The sequence below is a fragment of the Drosophila tropicalis genome, unplaced genomic scaffold (genome assembly GCF_018151085.1).
Source record: "Drosophila tropicalis isolate 14030-0801.00 unplaced genomic scaffold, ASM1815108v1 contig_593, whole genome shotgun sequence".
Taxonomy (NCBI): domain Eukaryota; kingdom Metazoa; phylum Arthropoda; class Insecta; order Diptera; family Drosophilidae; genus Drosophila; species Drosophila tropicalis.
Window position 1 is genome coordinate 19116528 of NW_027173070.1, and position 15959 is coordinate 19132486.

Consider the following 15959-nt stretch of genomic DNA (forward strand, 5'->3'; position numbering starts at 1 on the left):
ATTCCTATCACAGAAAAAATACAAAATATTAACTACAAAATACAAATTGAAATTGCTACAACAAAAAAAAAGGGGTCTATTAGTTAGATGGTGGCAAAGAAAAATATAACCCATACGCCAATTGGGTTGGGAATATGACAAAGTATCTTTCGCAAAAAATAAATGTAAAAAAGATTGTTGGGATGCCAACAACACGCGGTGTTCCCAAGCGGTCCCCCATCTAAGTACTAACCGCGCCCGACGTTGCTTAATTTCGGTGATCGGACGAGAACCGATGTATTCAACGTAGTATGGTCGTTGGCGAGATACGCTAGTCTGTTGCAGGGTTTTATATGCCTTATGGCCACCTGATGCTCCTTTGCGTTTTGTATCTGTTCTGTATCTCACTTTGTATTTGACGGATGCAAAAAGAGTCCGAGACGCTAATACAGGATTGTCTTGATTTTTGGTTCATTTTAGGTCATTGAATGACTGCCAACTAAAATGAAATTGATGAAAATACAAAGTAAACTAAGAAAAATTTAAACTCTTTATATTCCTATCACAGAAAAAATACAAAATATTAACTACAAAATACAAATTGAAATTGCTACAACAAAAAAAAGGGGTCTATTAGTTAGATGGTGGCAAAGAAAAATATAACCCATACGCCAATTGGGTTGGGAATATGACAAAGTATCTTTCGCAAAAAATAAATGTAAAAAAGATTGTTGGGATGCCAACAACACGCGGTGTTCCCAAGCGGTCCCCCCATCTAAGTACTAACCGCGCCCGACGTTGCTTAATTTCGGTGATCGGACGAGAACCGATGTATTCAACGTAGTATGGTCGTTGGCGAGATACGCTAGTCTGTTGCAGGGTTTTATATGCCTTATTGCCACCTGATGCTCCTTTGCGTTTTGTATCTGACTCTGTATCTCACTTTGTATTTGACGGATGCAAAAGAGTCCGAGACGCTAATACAGGATTGTCTTGATTTTTGGTTCATTTTAGGTCATTGAATGACTGCCAACTAAAATGAAATTGATGAAAATACAAAGTAAACTAAGAAAAATTTAAACTCTTTATATTCCTATCACAGAAAAAATACAAAATATTAACTACAAAATACAAATTGAAATTGCTACAACAAAAAAAAGGGGTCTATTAGTTAGATGGTGGCAAAGAAAAATATAACCCATACGCCAATTGGGTTGGGAATATGACAAAGTATCTTTCGCAAAAAATAAATGTAAAAAAGATTGTTGGGATGCCAACAACACGCGGTGTTCCCAAGCGGTCCCCCATCTAAGTACTAACCGCGCCCGACGTTGCTTAATTTCGGTGATCGGACGAGAACCGATGTATTCAACGTAGTATGGTCGTTGGCGAGATACGCTAGTCTGTTGCAGGGTTTTATATGCCTTATGGCCACCTGATGCTCCTTTGCGTTTTGTATCTGTTCTGTATCTCACTTTGTATTTGACGGATGCAAAAGAGTCCTAGACGCTAATACAGGATTGTCTTGATTTTTGGTGCATTTTAGGTCATTGAATGACTGCCAACTAAAGTGAAATTGATGAAAATACAAAGTAAACTAAGAAAAAATTAAACTCTTTATATTCCTATCACAGAAAAAATACAAAATATTAACTACAAAATACAAATTGAAATTGCTACAACAAAAAAAAGGGGTCTATTAGTTAGATGGTGGCAAAGAAAAATATAGCCCATACGCCAATTGGGTTGGGAATATGACAAAGTATCTTTCGCAAAAAATAAATGTAAAATATCAAAGAAGTTAAATTCGGCTATGCCGAAGTTTATATACCCTTGCAGTCCTTGACAATAATAATTTCACATGTTCAAAATTTGTTTTCTGCAACTCAATTCATTAATATACAAACAAAACAATTTTACTCTTCATACTATGTACAATTTGTTCTTCTTCTTCCCTCATTCCCTAAGCAAAGCAACGCACGCATACACATACAGTTTATGTAGCGTTGCGTCTGTGTGTGTATGCATGTGCTCTGTTGATTTGATGATGACGTAGTAGGCAGCAAGCAGAGCTGCCGGCAGCGATTGAACCGATTTATATAGACTGTAACTTGTGTTCTATTTATCCGATCAGGGTCAAATTTTGGGATCTGAGATTTTATATCAAATTCTATTATATTGGTGAATTTCATGGGGATACTCCAATTTTTGCAAAAATTTTTGTTCCAGAGCTATATGATATAGTAGTCCGATCCCAAAGATTTTCATACTTTATCTCACCCGGGTAAAAAAAAGCTCCCAAAAAAAATTTCATCCCGATAGCTCTTAAGATGGCTGAGTAAAACGCGTACGCACCGACGGACAGACGGACAGACGGACAGGGCTATATCGACTTAGCTTCTCATGCTGATCAAGAATATATATACTTTATGGGGTCGGAAACGTCTCCTTCTGTGCGTTACAAACATCTGACCAATTTTATAATACCCTCTGCAAGGGTATAAAAAAGATTGTTGGGATGCCAACAACACGCGGTGTTCCCAAGCGGTCCCCCATCTAAGTACTAACCGCGCCCGACGTTGCTTAATTTCGGTGATCGGACGAGAACCGATGTATTCAACGTAGTATGGTCGTTGGCGAGATACGCTAGTCTGTTGCAGGGTTTTATATGCCTTATTGCCACCTGATGCTCCTTTGCGTTTTGTATCTGACTCTGTATCTCACTTTGTATTTGACGGATGCAAAAGAGTCCGAGACGCTAATACAGGATTGTCTTGATTTTTGGTTCATTTTAGGTCATTGAATGACTGCCAACTAAAATGAAATTGATGAAAATACAAAGTAAACTAAGAAAAATTTAAACTCTTTATATTCCTATCACAGAAAAAATACAAAATATTAACTACAAAATACAAATTGAAATTGCTACAACAAAAAAAAGGGGTCTATTAGTTAGATGGTGGCAAAGAAAAATATAACCCATACGCCAATTGGGTTGGGAATATGACAAAGTATCTTTCGCAAAAAATAAATGTAAAAAAGATTGTTGGGATGCCAACAACACGCGGTGTTCCCAAGCGGTCCCCCATCTAAGTACTAACCGCGCCCGACGTTGCTTAATTTCGGTGATCGGACGAGAACCGATGTATTCAACGTAGTATGGTCGTTGGCGAGATACGCTAGTCTGTTGCAGGGTTTTATATGCCTTATTGCCACCTGATGCTCCTTTGCGTTTTGTATCTGACTCTGTATCTCACTTTGTATTTGACGGATGCAAAAGAGTCCGAGACGCTAATACAGGATTGTCTTGATTTTTGGTTCATTTTAGGTCATTGAATGACTGCCAACTAAAATGAAATTGATGAAAATACAAAGTAAACTAAGAAAAATTTAAACTCTTTATATTCCTATCACAGAAAAAATACAAAATATTAACTACAAAATACAAATTGAAATTGCTACAACAAAAAAAAGGGGTCTATTAGTTAGATGGTGGCAAAGAAAAATATAACCCATACGCCAATTGGGTTGGGAATATGACAAAGTATCTTTCGCAAAAAATAAATGTAAAAAAGATTGTTGGGATGCCAACAACACGCGGTGTTCCCAAGCGGTCCCCCATCTAAGTACTAACCGCGCCCGACGTTGCTTAATTTCGGTGATCGGACGAGAACCGATGTATTCAACGTAGTATGGTCGTTGGCGAGATACGCTAGTCTGTTGCAGGGTTTTATATGCCTTATGGCCACCTGATGCTCCTTTGCGTTTTGTATCTGTTCTGTATCTCACTTTGTATTTGACGGATGCAAAAGAGTCCTAGACGCTAATACAGGATTGTCTTGATTTTTGGTGCATTTTAGGTCATTGAATGACTGCCAACTAAAATGAAATTGATGAAAATACAAAGTAAACTAAGAAAAATTTAAACTCTTTATATTCCTATCACAGAAAAAATACAAAATATTAACTACAAAATACAAATTGAAATTGCTACAACAAAAAAAAGGGGTCTATTAGTTAGATGGTGGCAAAGAAAAATATAACCCATACGCCAATTGGGTTGGGAATATGACAAAGTATCTTTCGCAAAAAATAAATGTAAAAAAGATTGTTGGGATGCCAACAACACGCGGTGTTCCCAAGCGGTCCCCCATCTAAGTACTAACCGCGCCCGACGTTGCTTAATTTCGGTGATCGGACGAGAACCGATGTATTCAACGTAGTATGGTCGTTGGCGAGATACGCTAGTCTGTTGCAGGGTTTTATATGCCTTATTGCCACCTGATGCTCCTTTGCGTTTTGTATCTGACTCTGTATCTCACTTTGTATTTGACGGATGCAAAAGAGTCCGAGACGCTAATACAGGATTGTCTTGATTTTTGGTTCATTTTAGGTCATTGAATGACTGCCAACTAAAATGAAATTGATGAAAATACAAAGTAAACTAAGAAAAATTTAAACTCTTTATATTCCTATCACAGAAAAAATACAAAATATTAACTACAAAATACAAATTGAAATTGCTACAACAAAAAAAAGGGGTCTATTAGTTAGATGGTGGCAAAGAAAAATATAACCCATACGCCAATTGGGTTGGGAATATGACAAAGTATCTTTCGCAAAAAATAAATGTAAAAAAGATTGTTGGGATGCCAACAACACGCGGTGTTCCCAAGCGGTCCCCCATCTAAGTACTAACCGCGCCCGACGTTGCTTAATTTCGGTGATCGGACGAGAACCGATGTATTCAACGTAGTATGGTCGTTGGCGAGATACGCTAGTCTGTTGCAGGGTTTTATATTCCTTATTGCCACCTGATGCTCCTTTGCGTTTTGTATCTGACTCTGTATCTCACTTTGTATTTGACGGATGCAAAAGAGTCCGAGACGCTAATACAGGATTGTCTTGATTTTTGGTTCATTTTAGGTCATTGAATGACTGCCAACTAAAATGAAATTGATGAAAATACAAAGTAAACTAAGAAAAATTTAAACTCTTTATATTCCTATCACAGAAAAAATACAAAATATTAACTACAAAATACAAATTGAAATTGCTACAACAAAAAAAAAGGGGTCTATTAGTTAGATGGTGGCAAAGAAAAATATAACCCATACGCCAATTGGGTTGGGAATATGACAAAGTATCTTTCGCAAAAAATAAATGTAAAAAGATTGTTGGGATGCCAACAACACGCGGTGTTCCCAAGCGGTCCCCCATCTAAGTACTAACCGCGCCCGACGTTGCTTAATTTCGGTGATCGGACGAGAACCGATGTATTCAACGTAGTATGGTCGTTGGCGAGATACGCTAGTCTGTTGTAGGGTTTTATATGCCTTATGGCCACCTGATGCTCCTTTGCGTTTTGTATCTGTTCTGTATCTCACTTTGTATTTGACGGATGCAAAAGAGTCCTAGACGCTAATACAGGATTGTCTTGATTTTTGGTGCATTTTAGGTTATTGAATGACTGCCAACTAAAGTGAAATTGATGAAAATACAAAGTAAACTAAGAAAAAATTAAACTCTTTATATTCCTATCACAGAAAAAATACAAAATATTAACTACAAAATACAAATTGAAATTGCTACAACAAAAAAAAAGGGGTCTATTAGTTAGATGGTGGCAAAGAAAAATATAGCCCATACGCCAATTGGGTTGGGAATATGACAAAGTATCTTTCGCAAAAAATAAATGTAAAAAAAGATTGTTGGGATGCCAACAACACGCGGTGTTCCCAAGCGGTCCACCATCTAAGTACTAACCGCGCCCGACGTTGCTTAATTTCGGTGATCGGACGAGAACCGATGTATTCAACGTAGTATGGTCGTTGGCGAGATACGCTAGTCTGTTGCAGGGATTTATATGCCTTATTGCCACCTGATGCTCCTTTGCGTTTTGTATCTGACTCTGTATCTCACTTTGTATTTGACGGATGCAAAAGAGTCCGAGACGCTAATACAGGATTGTCTTGATTTTTGGTTCATTTTAGGTCATTGAATGACTGCCAACTAAAATGAAATTGATGAAAATACAAAGTAAACTAAGAAAAATTTAAACTCTTTATATTCCTATCACAGAAAAAATACAAAATATTAACTACAAAATACAAATTGAAATTGCTACAACAAAAAAAAGGGGTCTATTAGTTAGATGGTGGCAAAGAAAAATATAACCCATACGCCAATTGGGTTGGAAATATTACAAAGTATCTTTCGCAAAAAAAAAATGTAAAAAAGATTGTTGGGATGCCAACAACACGCGGTGTTCCCAAGCGGTCCCCCATCTAAGTACTAACCGCGCCCGACGTTGCTTAATTTCGGTGATCGGACGAGAACCGATGTATTCAACGTAGTATGGTCGTTGGCGAGATACGCTAGTCTGTTGCAGGGTTTTATATGCCTTATTGCCACCTGATGCTCCTTTGCGTTTTGTATCTGACTCTGTATCTCACTTTGTATTTGACGGATGCAAAAGAGTCCGAGACGCTAATACAGGATTGTCTTGATTTTTGGTTCATTTTAGGTCATTGAATGACTGCCAACTAAAATGAAATTGATGAAAATACAAAGTGAACTAAGAAAAATTTAAACTCTTTATATTCCTATCACAGAAAAAAATACAAAATATTAACTACAAAATACAAATTGAAATTGCTACAACAAAAAAAAGGGGTCTATTAGTTAGATGGTGGCAAAGAAAAATATAACCCATACGCCAATTGGGTTGGGAATATGACAAAGTATCTTTCGCAAAAAATAAATGTAAAAAAGATTGTTGGGATGCCAACAACACGCGGTGTTCCCAAGCGGTCCCCCATCTAAGTACTAACCGCGCCCGACGTTGCTTAATTTCGGTGATCGGACGAGAACCGATGTATTCAACGTAGTATGGTCGTTGGCGAGATACGCTAGTCTGTTGCAGGGTTTTATATGCCTTATTGCCACCTGATGCTCCTTTGCGTTTTGTATCTGACTCTGTATCTCACTTTGTATTTGACGGATGCAAAAGAGTCCGAGACGCTAATACAGGATTGTCTTGATTTTTGGTTCATTTTAGGTCATTGAATGACTGCCAACTAAAATGAAATTGATGAAAATACAAAGTAAACTAAGAAAAATTTAAACTCTTTATATTCCTATCACAGAAAAAATACAAAATATTAACTACAAAATACAAATTGAAATTGCTACAACAAAAAAAAGGGGTCTATTAGTTAGATGGTGGCAAAGAAAAATATAACCCATACGCCAATTGGGTTGGGAATATGACAAAGTATCTTTCGCAAAAAATAAATGTAAAAAAGATTGTTGGGATGCCAACAACACGCGGTGTTCCCAAGCGGTCCCCCATCTAAGTACTAACCGCGCCCGACGTTGCTTAATTTCGGTGATCGGACGAGAACCGATGTATTCAACGTAGTATGGTCGTTGGCGAGATACGCTAGTCTGTTGCAGGGTTTTATATGCCTTATGGCCACCTGATGCTCCTTTGCGTTTTGTATCTGTTCTGTATCTCACTTTGTATTTGACGGATGCAAAAGAGTCCTAGACGCTAATACAGGATTGTCTTGATTTTTGGTGCATTTTAGGTCATTGAATGACTGCCAACTAAAGTGAAATTGATGAAAATACAAAGTAAACTAAGAAAAAATTAAACTCTTTATATTCCTATCACAGAAAAAATACAAAATATTAACTACAAAATACAAATTGAAATTGCTACAACAAAAAAAAGGGGTCTATTAGTTAGATGGTGGCAAAGAAAAATATAACCCATTCGCCAATTGGGTTGGGAATATGACAAAGTATCTTTCGCAAAAAATAAATGTAAAAAAGATTGTTGGGATGCCAACAACACGCGGTGTTCCCAAGCGGTCCCCCATCTAAGTACTAACCGCGCCCGACGTTGCTTAATTTCGGTGATCGGACGAGAACCGATGTATTCAACGTAGTATGGTCGTTGGCGAGATACGCTAGTCTGTTGCAGGGTTTTATATGCCTTATTGCCACCTGATGCTCCTTTGCGTTTTGTATCTGACTCTGTATCTCACTTTGTATTTGACGGATGCAAAAGAGTCCGAGACGCTAATACAGGATTGTCTTGATTTTTGGTTCATTTTAGGTCATTGAATGACTGCCAACTAAAATGAAATTGATGAAAATACAAAGTAAACTAAGAAAAATTTAAACTCTTTATATTCCTATCACAGAAAAAATACAAAATATTAACTACAAAATACAAATTGAAATTGCTACAACAAAAAAAAGGGGTCTATTAGTTAGATGGTGGCAAAGAAAAATATAACCCATACGCCAATTGGGTTGGGAATATGACAAAGTATCATTCGCAAAAAATAAATGTAAAAAAGATTGTTGGGATGCCAACAACACGCGGTGTTCCCAAGCGGTCCCCCATCTAAGTACTAACCGCGCCCGACGTTGCTTAATTTCGGTGATCGGACGAGAACCGATGTATTCAACGTAGTATGGTCGTTGGCGAGATACGCTAGTCTGTTGCAGGGTTTTATATGCCTTATTGCCACCTGATGCTCCTTTGCGTTTTGTATCTGACTCTGTATCTCACTTTGTATTTGACGGATGCAAAAGAGTCCGAGACGCTAATACAGGATTGTCTTGATTTTTGGTTCATTTTAGGTCATTGAATGACTGCCAACTAAAATGAAATTGATGAAAATACAAAGTAAACTAAGAAAAATTTAAACTCTTTATATTCCTATCACAGAAAAAATACAAAATATTAACTACAAAATACAAATTGAAATTGCTACAACAAAAAAAAGGGGTCTATTAGTTAGATGGTGGCAAAGAAAAATATAACCCATACGCCAATTGGGTTGGGAATATGACAAAGTATCATTCGCAAAAAATAAATGTAAAAAAGATTGTTGGGATGCCAACAACACGCGGTGTTCCCAAGCGGTCCCCCATCTAAGTACTAACCGCGCCCGACGTTGCTTAATTTCGGTGATCGGACGAGAACCGATGTATTCAACGTAGTATGGTCGTTGGCGAGATACGCTAGTCTGTTGCAGGGTTTTATATGCCTTATTGCCACCTGATGCTCCTTTGCGTTTTGTATCTGACTCTGTATCTCACTTTGTATTTGACGGATGCAAAAGAGTCCGAGACGCTAATACAGGATTGTCTTGATTTTTGGTTCATTTTAGGTCATTGAATGACTGCCAACTAAAATGAAATTGATGAAAATACAAAGTAAACTAAGAAAAATTTAAACTCTTTATATTCCTATCACAGAAAAAATACAAAATATTAACTACAAAATACAAATTGAAATTGCTACAACAAAAAAAAAGGGGTCTATTAGTTAGATGGTGGCAAAGAAAAATATAACCCATACGCCAATTGGGTTGGGAATATGACAAAGTATCATTCGCAAAAAATAAATGTAAAAAAGATTGTTGGGATGCCAACAACACGCGGTGTTCCCAAGCGGTCCCCCATCTAAGTACTAACCGCGCCCGACGTTGCTTAATTTCGGTGATCGGACGAGAACCGATGTATTCAACGTAGTATGGTCGTTGGCGAGATACGCTAGTCTGTTGCAGGGTTTTATATGCCTTATTGCCACCTGATGCTCCTTTGCGTTTTGTATCTGACTCTGTATCTCACTTTGTATTTGACGGATGCAAAAGAGTCCGAGACGCTAATACAGGATTGTCTTGATTTTTGGTTCATTTTAGGTCATTGAATGACTGCCAACTAAAATGAAATTGATGAAAAATACAAAGTAAACTAAGAAAAATTTAAACTCTTTATATTCCTATCACAGAAAAAATACAAAATATTAACTACAAAATACAAATTGAAATTGCTACAACAAAAAAAAGGGGTCTATTAGTTAGATGGTGGCAAAGAAAAATATAACCCATACGCCAATTGGGTTGGGAATATGACAAAGTATCTTTCGCAAAAAATAAATGTAAAAAAGATTGTTGGGATGCCAACAACACGCGGTGTTCCCAAGCGGTCCCCCATCTAAGTACTAACCGCGCCCGACGTTGCTTAATTTCGGTGATCGGACGAGAACCGATGTATTCAACGTAGTATGGTCGTTGGCGAGATACGCTAGTCTGTTGCAGGGTTTTATATGCCTTATGGCCACCTGATGCTCCTTTGCGTTTTGTATCTGTTCTGTATCTCACTTTGTATTTGACGGATGCAAAAGAGTCCTAGACGCTAATACAGGATTGTCTTGATTTTCAATTGGGATGGGAATATGACAAAGTATCTTTCGCAAAAAAATAAATGTAAATATCAAAGAAGTTAAATTCGGCTATGCCGAAGTTTATATACCCTTGCAGTCCTTGACAATAATAATTTCACATGTTCAAAATTTGTTTTCTGCAACTCAATTCATTAATATACAAACAAAACAATTTTACTCTTCATACTATGTACAATTTGTTCTTCTTCTTCCCTCATTCCCTAAGCAAAGCAACGCACGCATACACATACAGTTTATGTAGCGTTGCGTCTGTGTGTGTATGCATGTGCTCTGTTGATTTGATGATGACGTAGTAGGCAGCAAGCAGAGCTGCCGGCAGCGATTGAACCGATTTATATAGACTGTAACTTGTGTTCTATTTATCCGATCAGGGTCAAATTTTGGGATCTGAGATTTTATATCAAATTCTATTATATTGGTGAATTTCATGGGGATACTCCAATTTTTGCAAAAATTTTTGTTCCAGAGCTATATGATATAGTAGTCCGATCCCAAAGATTTTCATACTTTATCTCACCCGGGTAAAAAAAGCTCCCAAAAAAAAATTTCATCCCGATAGCTCTTAAGATGGCTGAGTAAAACGCGTACGCACCGACGGACAGACGGACAGACGGACATGGCTATATCGACTTAGCTTCTCATGCTGATCAAGAATATATATACTTTATGGGGTCGGAAACGTCTCCTTCTGTGCGTTACAAACATCTGACCAATTTTATAATACCCTCTGCAAGGGTATAAAAAAGATTGTTGGGATGCCAACAACACGCGGTGTTCCCAAGCGGTCCCCCATCTAAGTACTAACCGCGCCCGACGTTGCTTAATTTCGGTGATCGGACGAGAACCGATGTATTCAACGTAGTATGGTCGTTGGCGAGATACGCTAGTCTGTTGCAGGGTTTTATATGCCTTATGGCCACCTGATGCTCCTTTGCGTTTTGTATCTGACTCTGTAGCTGACTTTGTATCTGACGGATGCAAAAGAGTCCTAGACGCTAATACAGGATTGTCTTGATTTTTGGTGCATTTTAGGTCATTGAATGACTGCCAACTAAAATGAAATTGATGAAAATACAAAGTAAACTAAGAAAAATTTAAACTCTTTATATTCCTATCACAGAAAAAATACAAAATATTAACTACAAAATACAAATTGAAATTGCTACAACAAAAAAAAAGGGGTCTATTAGTTAGATGGTGGCAAAGAAAAATATAACCCATACGCCAATTGGGTTGGGAATATGACAAAGTATCTTTCGCAAAAAATAAATGTAAAAAAGATTGTTGGGATGCCAACAACACGCGGTGTTCCCAAGCGGTCCCCCATCTAAGTACTAACCGCGCCCGACGTTGCTTAATTTCGGTGATCGGACGAGAACCGATGTATTCAACGTAGTATGGTCGTTGGCGAGATACGCTAGTCTGTTGCAGGGTTTTATATGCCTTATGGCCACCTGATGCTCCTTTGCGTTTTGTATCTGACTCTGTAGCTGACTTTGTATCTGACGGATGCAAAAGAGTCCTAGACGCTAATACAGGATTGTCTTGATTTTTGGTGCATTTTAGGTCATTGAATGACTGCCAACTAAAGTGAAATTGATGAAAATACAAAGTAAACTAAGAAAAATTTAAACTCTTTATATTCCTATCACAGAAAAAATACAAAATATTAACTACAAAATACAAATTGAAATTGCTACAACAAAAAAAAAGGGGTCTATTAGTTAGATGGTGGCAAGGAAAAATATAGCCCATACGCCAATTGGGTTGGGAATATGACAAAGTATCTTTCGCAAAAAATAAATGTAAAAAAGATTGTTGGGATGCCAACAACACGCGGTGTTCCCAAGCGGTCCCCCATCTAAGTACTAACCGCGCCCGACGTTGCTTAATTTCGGTGATCGGACGAGAACCGATGTATTCAACGTAGTATGGTCGTTGGCGAGATACGCTAGTCTGTTGCAGGGTTTTATATGCCTTATTGCCACCTGATGCTCCTTTGCGTTTTGTATCTGACTCTGTATCTCACTTTGTATTTGACGGATGCAAAAGAGTCCGAGACGCTAATACAGGATTGTCTTGATTTTTGGTTCATTTTAGGTCATTGAATGACTGCCAACTAAAATGAAATTGATGAAAATACAAAGTAAACTAAGAAAAATTTAAACTCTTTATATTCCTATCACAGAAAAAATACAAAATATTAACTACAAAATACAAATTGAAATTGCTACAACAAAAAAAAGGGGTCTATTAGTTAGATGGTGGCAAAGAAAAATATAACCCATACGCCAATTGGGTTGGGAATATGACAAAGTATCTTTCGCAAAAAATAAATGTAAAAAAGATTGTTGGGATGCCAACAACACGCGGTGTTCCCAAGCGGTCCCCCATCTAAGTACTAACCGCGCCCGACGTTGCTTAATTTCGGTGATCGGACGAGAACCGATGTATTCAACGTAGTATGGTCGTTGGCGAGATACGCTAGTCTGTTGCAGGGTTTTATATGCCTTATGGCCACCTGATGCTCCTTTGCGTTTTGTATCTGACTCTGTAGCTGACTTTGTATCTGACGGATGCAAAAGAGTCCTAGACGCTAATACAGGATTGTCTTGATTTTTGGTGCATTTTAGGTCATTGAATGACTGCCAACTAAAGTGAAATTGATGAAAATACAAAGTAAACTAAGAAAAATTTAAACTCTTTATATTCCTATCACAGAAAAAATACAAAATATTAACTACAAAATACAAATTGAAATTGCTACAACAAAAAAAAAGGGGTCTATTAGTTAGATGGTGGCAAGGAAAAATATAGCCCATACGCCAATTGGGTTGGGAATATGACAAAGTATCTTTCGCAAAAAATAAATGTAAAAAAGATTGTTGGGATGCCAACAACACGCGGTGTTCCCAAGCGGTCCCCCATCTAAGTACTAACCGCGCCCGACGTTGCTTAATTTCGGTGATCGGACGAGAACCGATGTATTCAACGTAGTATGGTCGTTGGCGAGATACGCTAGTCTGTTGCAGGGTTTTATATGCCTTATTGCCACCTGATGCTCCTTTGCGTTTTGTATCTGACTCTGTATCTCACTTTGTATTTGACGGATGCAAAAGAGTCCGAGACGCTAATACAGGATTGTCTTGATTTTTGGTTCATTTTAGGTCATTGAATGACTGCCAACTAAAATGAAATTGATGAAAATACAAAGTAAACTAAGAAAAATTTAAACTCTTTATATTCCTATCACAGAAAAAATACAAAATATTAACTACAAAATACAAATTGAAATTGCTACAACAAAAAAAAGGGGTCTATTAGTTAGATGGTGGCAAGGAAAAATATAGCCCATACGCCAATTGGGTTGGGAATATGACAAAGTATCTTTCGCAAAAAATAAATGTAAAAAAGATTGTTGGGATGCCAACAACACGCGGTGTTCCCAAGCGGTCCCCCATCTAAGTACTAACCGCGCCCGACGTTGCTTAATTTCGGTGATCGGACGAGAACCGATGTATTCAACGTAGTATGGTCGTTGGCGAGATACGCTAGTCTGTTGCAGGGTTTTATATGCCTTATGGCCACCTGATGCTCCTTTGCGTTTTGTATCTGACTCTGTAGCTGACTTTGTATCTGACGGATGCAAAAGAGTCCTAGACGCTAATACAGGATTGTCTTGATTTTTGGTGCATTTTAGGTCATTGAATGACTGCCAACTAAAGTGAAATTGATGAAAATACAAAGTAAACTAAGAAAAATTTAAACTCTTTATATTCCTATCACAGAAAAAATACAAAATATTAACTACAAAATACAAATTGAAATTGCTACAACAAAAAAAAGGGGTCTATTAGTTAGATGGTGGCAAGGAAAAATATAGCCCATACGCCAATTGGGTTGGGAATATGACAAAGTATCTTTCGCAAAAAATAAATGTAAAAAAGATTGTTGGGATGCCAAACAACACGCGGTGTTCCCAAGCGGTCCCCCATCTAAGTACTAACCGCGCCCGACGTTGCTTAATTTCGGTGATCGGACGAGAACCGATGTATTCAACGTAGTATGGTCGTTGGCGAGATACGCTAGTCTGTTGCAGGGTTTTATATGCCTTATGGCCACCTGATGCTCCTTTGCGTTTTGTATCTGACTCTGTAGCTGACTTTGTATCTGACGGATGCAAAAAGAGTCCTAGACGCTAATACAGGATTGTCTTGATTTTTGGTGCATTTTAGGTCATTGAATGACTGCCAACTAAAGTGAAATTGATGAAAATACAAAGTAAACTAAGAAAAATTTAAACTCTTTATATTCCTATCATAGAAAAAATACAAAATATTAACTACAAAATACAAATTGAAATTGCTACAACAAAAAAAAAAGGGGTCTATTAGTTAGATGGTGGCAAAGAAAAATATAACCCATACGCCAATTGGGTTGGGAATATGACAAAGTATCTTTCGCAAAAAATAAATGTAAAAAAGATTGTTGGGATGCCAACAACACGCGGTGTTCCCAAGCGGTCCCCCATCTAAGTACTAACCGCGCCCGACGTTGCTTAATTTCGGTGATCGGACGAGAACCGATGTATTCAACGTAGTATGGTCGTTGGCGAGATACGCTAGTCTGTTGCAGGGTTTTATATGCCTTATGGCCACCTGATGCTCCTTTGCGTTTTGTATCTGACTCTGTAGCTGACTTTGTATCTGACGGATGCAAAAGAGTCCTAGACGCTAATACAGGATTGTCTTGATTTTTGGTGCATTTTAGGTCATTGAATGACTGCCAACTAAAGTGAAATTGATGAAAATACAAAGTAAACTAAGGAAAATTTAAACTCTGAATATTCGTATAACAGAAAAAATACAAATTATTAAATACAAATTACAAATTAAAATTGATAGAACAAAAAGAAAGGGTCCATTAGTTATTTTGTGACAAAGAAAAATATAACCCATACGCCAATTGGGTTGGAAATATTACAAAGTATCTTTCGCAAAAAAAAAATGTAAAAAAGATTGTTGGGATGCCAACAACACGCGGTGTTCCCAAGCGGTCCCCCATCTAAGTACTAACCGCGCCCGACGTTGCTTAATTTCGGTGATCGGACGAGAACCGATGTTTTCAACGTAGTATGGTCGTTGGCGAGATACGCTAGTCTGTTGCAGGGTTTTATATGCCTTATGGCCACCTGATGCTCCTTTGCGTTTTGTATCTGTTCTGTATCTCACTTTGTATTTGACGGATGCAAAAGAGTCCTAGACGCTAATACAGGATTGTCTTGATTTTTGGTTCATTTTAGGTCATTGAATGACTGCCAACTAAAATGAAATTGATGAAAATACAAAGTAAACTAAGAAAAATTTAAACTCTTTATATTCCTATCACAGAAAAAATACAAAATATTAACTACAAAATACAAATTGAAATTGCTACAACAAAAAAAAGGGGTCTATTAGTTAGATGGTGGCAAAGAATAATATAGCCCATACGCCAATTGGGTTGGGAATAAAAAAGATTGTTGGGATGCCAACAACACGCGGTGTTCCCAAGCGGTCCCCCATCTAAGTACTAACCGCGCCCGACGTTGCTTAATTTCGGTGATCGGACGAGAACCGATGTATTCAACGTAGTATGGTCGTTGGCGAGATACGCTAGTCTGTTGCAGGGTTTTATATGCCTTATGGCCACCTGATGCTCCTTTGCGTTT

At 37.7% G+C, this 15959-nt stretch overlaps 26 non-coding genes and 2 pseudogenes across 26 annotated transcripts; all 28 read right to left on the reverse strand.

The window, feature by feature from the left end:
• Positions 1-183: 183 nt before the first annotated feature.
• LOC137578507 (5S ribosomal RNA) lies at positions 184-302 on the reverse strand. The gene has a single exon (XR_011032707.1). It is a non-coding gene; the product is annotated as a 5S ribosomal RNA (ribosomal RNA).
• A 414-nt stretch (positions 303-716) lies between these two features.
• LOC137578433 (5S ribosomal RNA) lies at positions 717-836 on the reverse strand (annotated as a pseudogene).
• Positions 837-1250: 414 nt separating this feature from the next.
• On the reverse strand, positions 1251-1369 carry LOC137578508 (5S ribosomal RNA). Its single transcript, XR_011032708.1, has one exon. It is a non-coding gene; the product is annotated as a 5S ribosomal RNA (ribosomal RNA).
• A 1129-nt stretch (positions 1370-2498) lies between these two features.
• Positions 2499-2617, reverse strand: LOC137578509 (5S ribosomal RNA). The gene has a single exon (XR_011032709.1). It is a non-coding gene; the product is annotated as a 5S ribosomal RNA (ribosomal RNA).
• A 414-nt stretch (positions 2618-3031) lies between these two features.
• LOC137578510 (5S ribosomal RNA) lies at positions 3032-3150 on the reverse strand. The gene has a single exon (XR_011032710.1). It is a non-coding gene; the product is annotated as a 5S ribosomal RNA (ribosomal RNA).
• A 414-nt stretch (positions 3151-3564) lies between these two features.
• On the reverse strand, positions 3565-3683 carry LOC137578512 (5S ribosomal RNA). Its single transcript, XR_011032711.1, has one exon. It is a non-coding gene; the product is annotated as a 5S ribosomal RNA (ribosomal RNA).
• A 413-nt stretch (positions 3684-4096) lies between these two features.
• Positions 4097-4215, reverse strand: LOC137578399 (5S ribosomal RNA). Its single transcript, XR_011032613.1, has one exon. It is a non-coding gene; the product is annotated as a 5S ribosomal RNA (ribosomal RNA).
• Positions 4216-4629: 414 nt separating this feature from the next.
• LOC137578400 (5S ribosomal RNA) lies at positions 4630-4748 on the reverse strand. Its single transcript, XR_011032614.1, has one exon. It is a non-coding gene; the product is annotated as a 5S ribosomal RNA (ribosomal RNA).
• A 414-nt stretch (positions 4749-5162) lies between these two features.
• On the reverse strand, positions 5163-5281 carry LOC137578401 (5S ribosomal RNA). The gene has a single exon (XR_011032615.1). It is a non-coding gene; the product is annotated as a 5S ribosomal RNA (ribosomal RNA).
• Positions 5282-5696: 415 nt separating this feature from the next.
• Positions 5697-5815, reverse strand: LOC137578426 (5S ribosomal RNA). The gene has a single exon (XR_011032638.1). It is a non-coding gene; the product is annotated as a 5S ribosomal RNA (ribosomal RNA).
• A 414-nt stretch (positions 5816-6229) lies between these two features.
• LOC137578402 (5S ribosomal RNA) lies at positions 6230-6348 on the reverse strand. The gene has a single exon (XR_011032616.1). It is a non-coding gene; the product is annotated as a 5S ribosomal RNA (ribosomal RNA).
• Positions 6349-6763: 415 nt separating this feature from the next.
• Positions 6764-6882, reverse strand: LOC137578403 (5S ribosomal RNA). Its single transcript, XR_011032617.1, has one exon. It is a non-coding gene; the product is annotated as a 5S ribosomal RNA (ribosomal RNA).
• A 414-nt stretch (positions 6883-7296) lies between these two features.
• LOC137578406 (5S ribosomal RNA) lies at positions 7297-7415 on the reverse strand. The gene has a single exon (XR_011032619.1). It is a non-coding gene; the product is annotated as a 5S ribosomal RNA (ribosomal RNA).
• A 413-nt stretch (positions 7416-7828) lies between these two features.
• Positions 7829-7947, reverse strand: LOC137578407 (5S ribosomal RNA). Its single transcript, XR_011032620.1, has one exon. It is a non-coding gene; the product is annotated as a 5S ribosomal RNA (ribosomal RNA).
• A 414-nt stretch (positions 7948-8361) lies between these two features.
• Positions 8362-8480, reverse strand: LOC137578408 (5S ribosomal RNA). The gene has a single exon (XR_011032621.1). It is a non-coding gene; the product is annotated as a 5S ribosomal RNA (ribosomal RNA).
• A 414-nt stretch (positions 8481-8894) lies between these two features.
• On the reverse strand, positions 8895-9013 carry LOC137578409 (5S ribosomal RNA). The gene has a single exon (XR_011032622.1). It is a non-coding gene; the product is annotated as a 5S ribosomal RNA (ribosomal RNA).
• A 415-nt stretch (positions 9014-9428) lies between these two features.
• LOC137578410 (5S ribosomal RNA) lies at positions 9429-9547 on the reverse strand. The gene has a single exon (XR_011032623.1). It is a non-coding gene; the product is annotated as a 5S ribosomal RNA (ribosomal RNA).
• A 415-nt stretch (positions 9548-9962) lies between these two features.
• Positions 9963-10081, reverse strand: LOC137578411 (5S ribosomal RNA). The gene has a single exon (XR_011032624.1). It is a non-coding gene; the product is annotated as a 5S ribosomal RNA (ribosomal RNA).
• A 924-nt stretch (positions 10082-11005) lies between these two features.
• LOC137578412 (5S ribosomal RNA) lies at positions 11006-11124 on the reverse strand. Its single transcript, XR_011032625.1, has one exon. It is a non-coding gene; the product is annotated as a 5S ribosomal RNA (ribosomal RNA).
• A 415-nt stretch (positions 11125-11539) lies between these two features.
• LOC137578413 (5S ribosomal RNA) lies at positions 11540-11658 on the reverse strand. Its single transcript, XR_011032626.1, has one exon. It is a non-coding gene; the product is annotated as a 5S ribosomal RNA (ribosomal RNA).
• Positions 11659-12073: 415 nt separating this feature from the next.
• On the reverse strand, positions 12074-12192 carry LOC137578414 (5S ribosomal RNA). Its single transcript, XR_011032627.1, has one exon. It is a non-coding gene; the product is annotated as a 5S ribosomal RNA (ribosomal RNA).
• A 414-nt stretch (positions 12193-12606) lies between these two features.
• LOC137578415 (5S ribosomal RNA) lies at positions 12607-12725 on the reverse strand. Its single transcript, XR_011032628.1, has one exon. It is a non-coding gene; the product is annotated as a 5S ribosomal RNA (ribosomal RNA).
• A 415-nt stretch (positions 12726-13140) lies between these two features.
• Positions 13141-13259, reverse strand: LOC137578417 (5S ribosomal RNA). The gene has a single exon (XR_011032630.1). It is a non-coding gene; the product is annotated as a 5S ribosomal RNA (ribosomal RNA).
• Positions 13260-13673: 414 nt separating this feature from the next.
• LOC137578418 (5S ribosomal RNA) lies at positions 13674-13792 on the reverse strand. The gene has a single exon (XR_011032631.1). It is a non-coding gene; the product is annotated as a 5S ribosomal RNA (ribosomal RNA).
• Positions 13793-14207: 415 nt separating this feature from the next.
• Positions 14208-14326, reverse strand: LOC137578427 (5S ribosomal RNA; annotated as a pseudogene).
• Positions 14327-14743: 417 nt separating this feature from the next.
• On the reverse strand, positions 14744-14862 carry LOC137578419 (5S ribosomal RNA). The gene has a single exon (XR_011032632.1). It is a non-coding gene; the product is annotated as a 5S ribosomal RNA (ribosomal RNA).
• Positions 14863-15276: 414 nt separating this feature from the next.
• Positions 15277-15395, reverse strand: LOC137578398 (5S ribosomal RNA). The gene has a single exon (XR_011032611.1). It is a non-coding gene; the product is annotated as a 5S ribosomal RNA (ribosomal RNA).
• A 381-nt stretch (positions 15396-15776) lies between these two features.
• Positions 15777-15895, reverse strand: LOC137578421 (5S ribosomal RNA). The gene has a single exon (XR_011032633.1). It is a non-coding gene; the product is annotated as a 5S ribosomal RNA (ribosomal RNA).
• Positions 15896-15959: the final 64 nt, after the last annotated feature.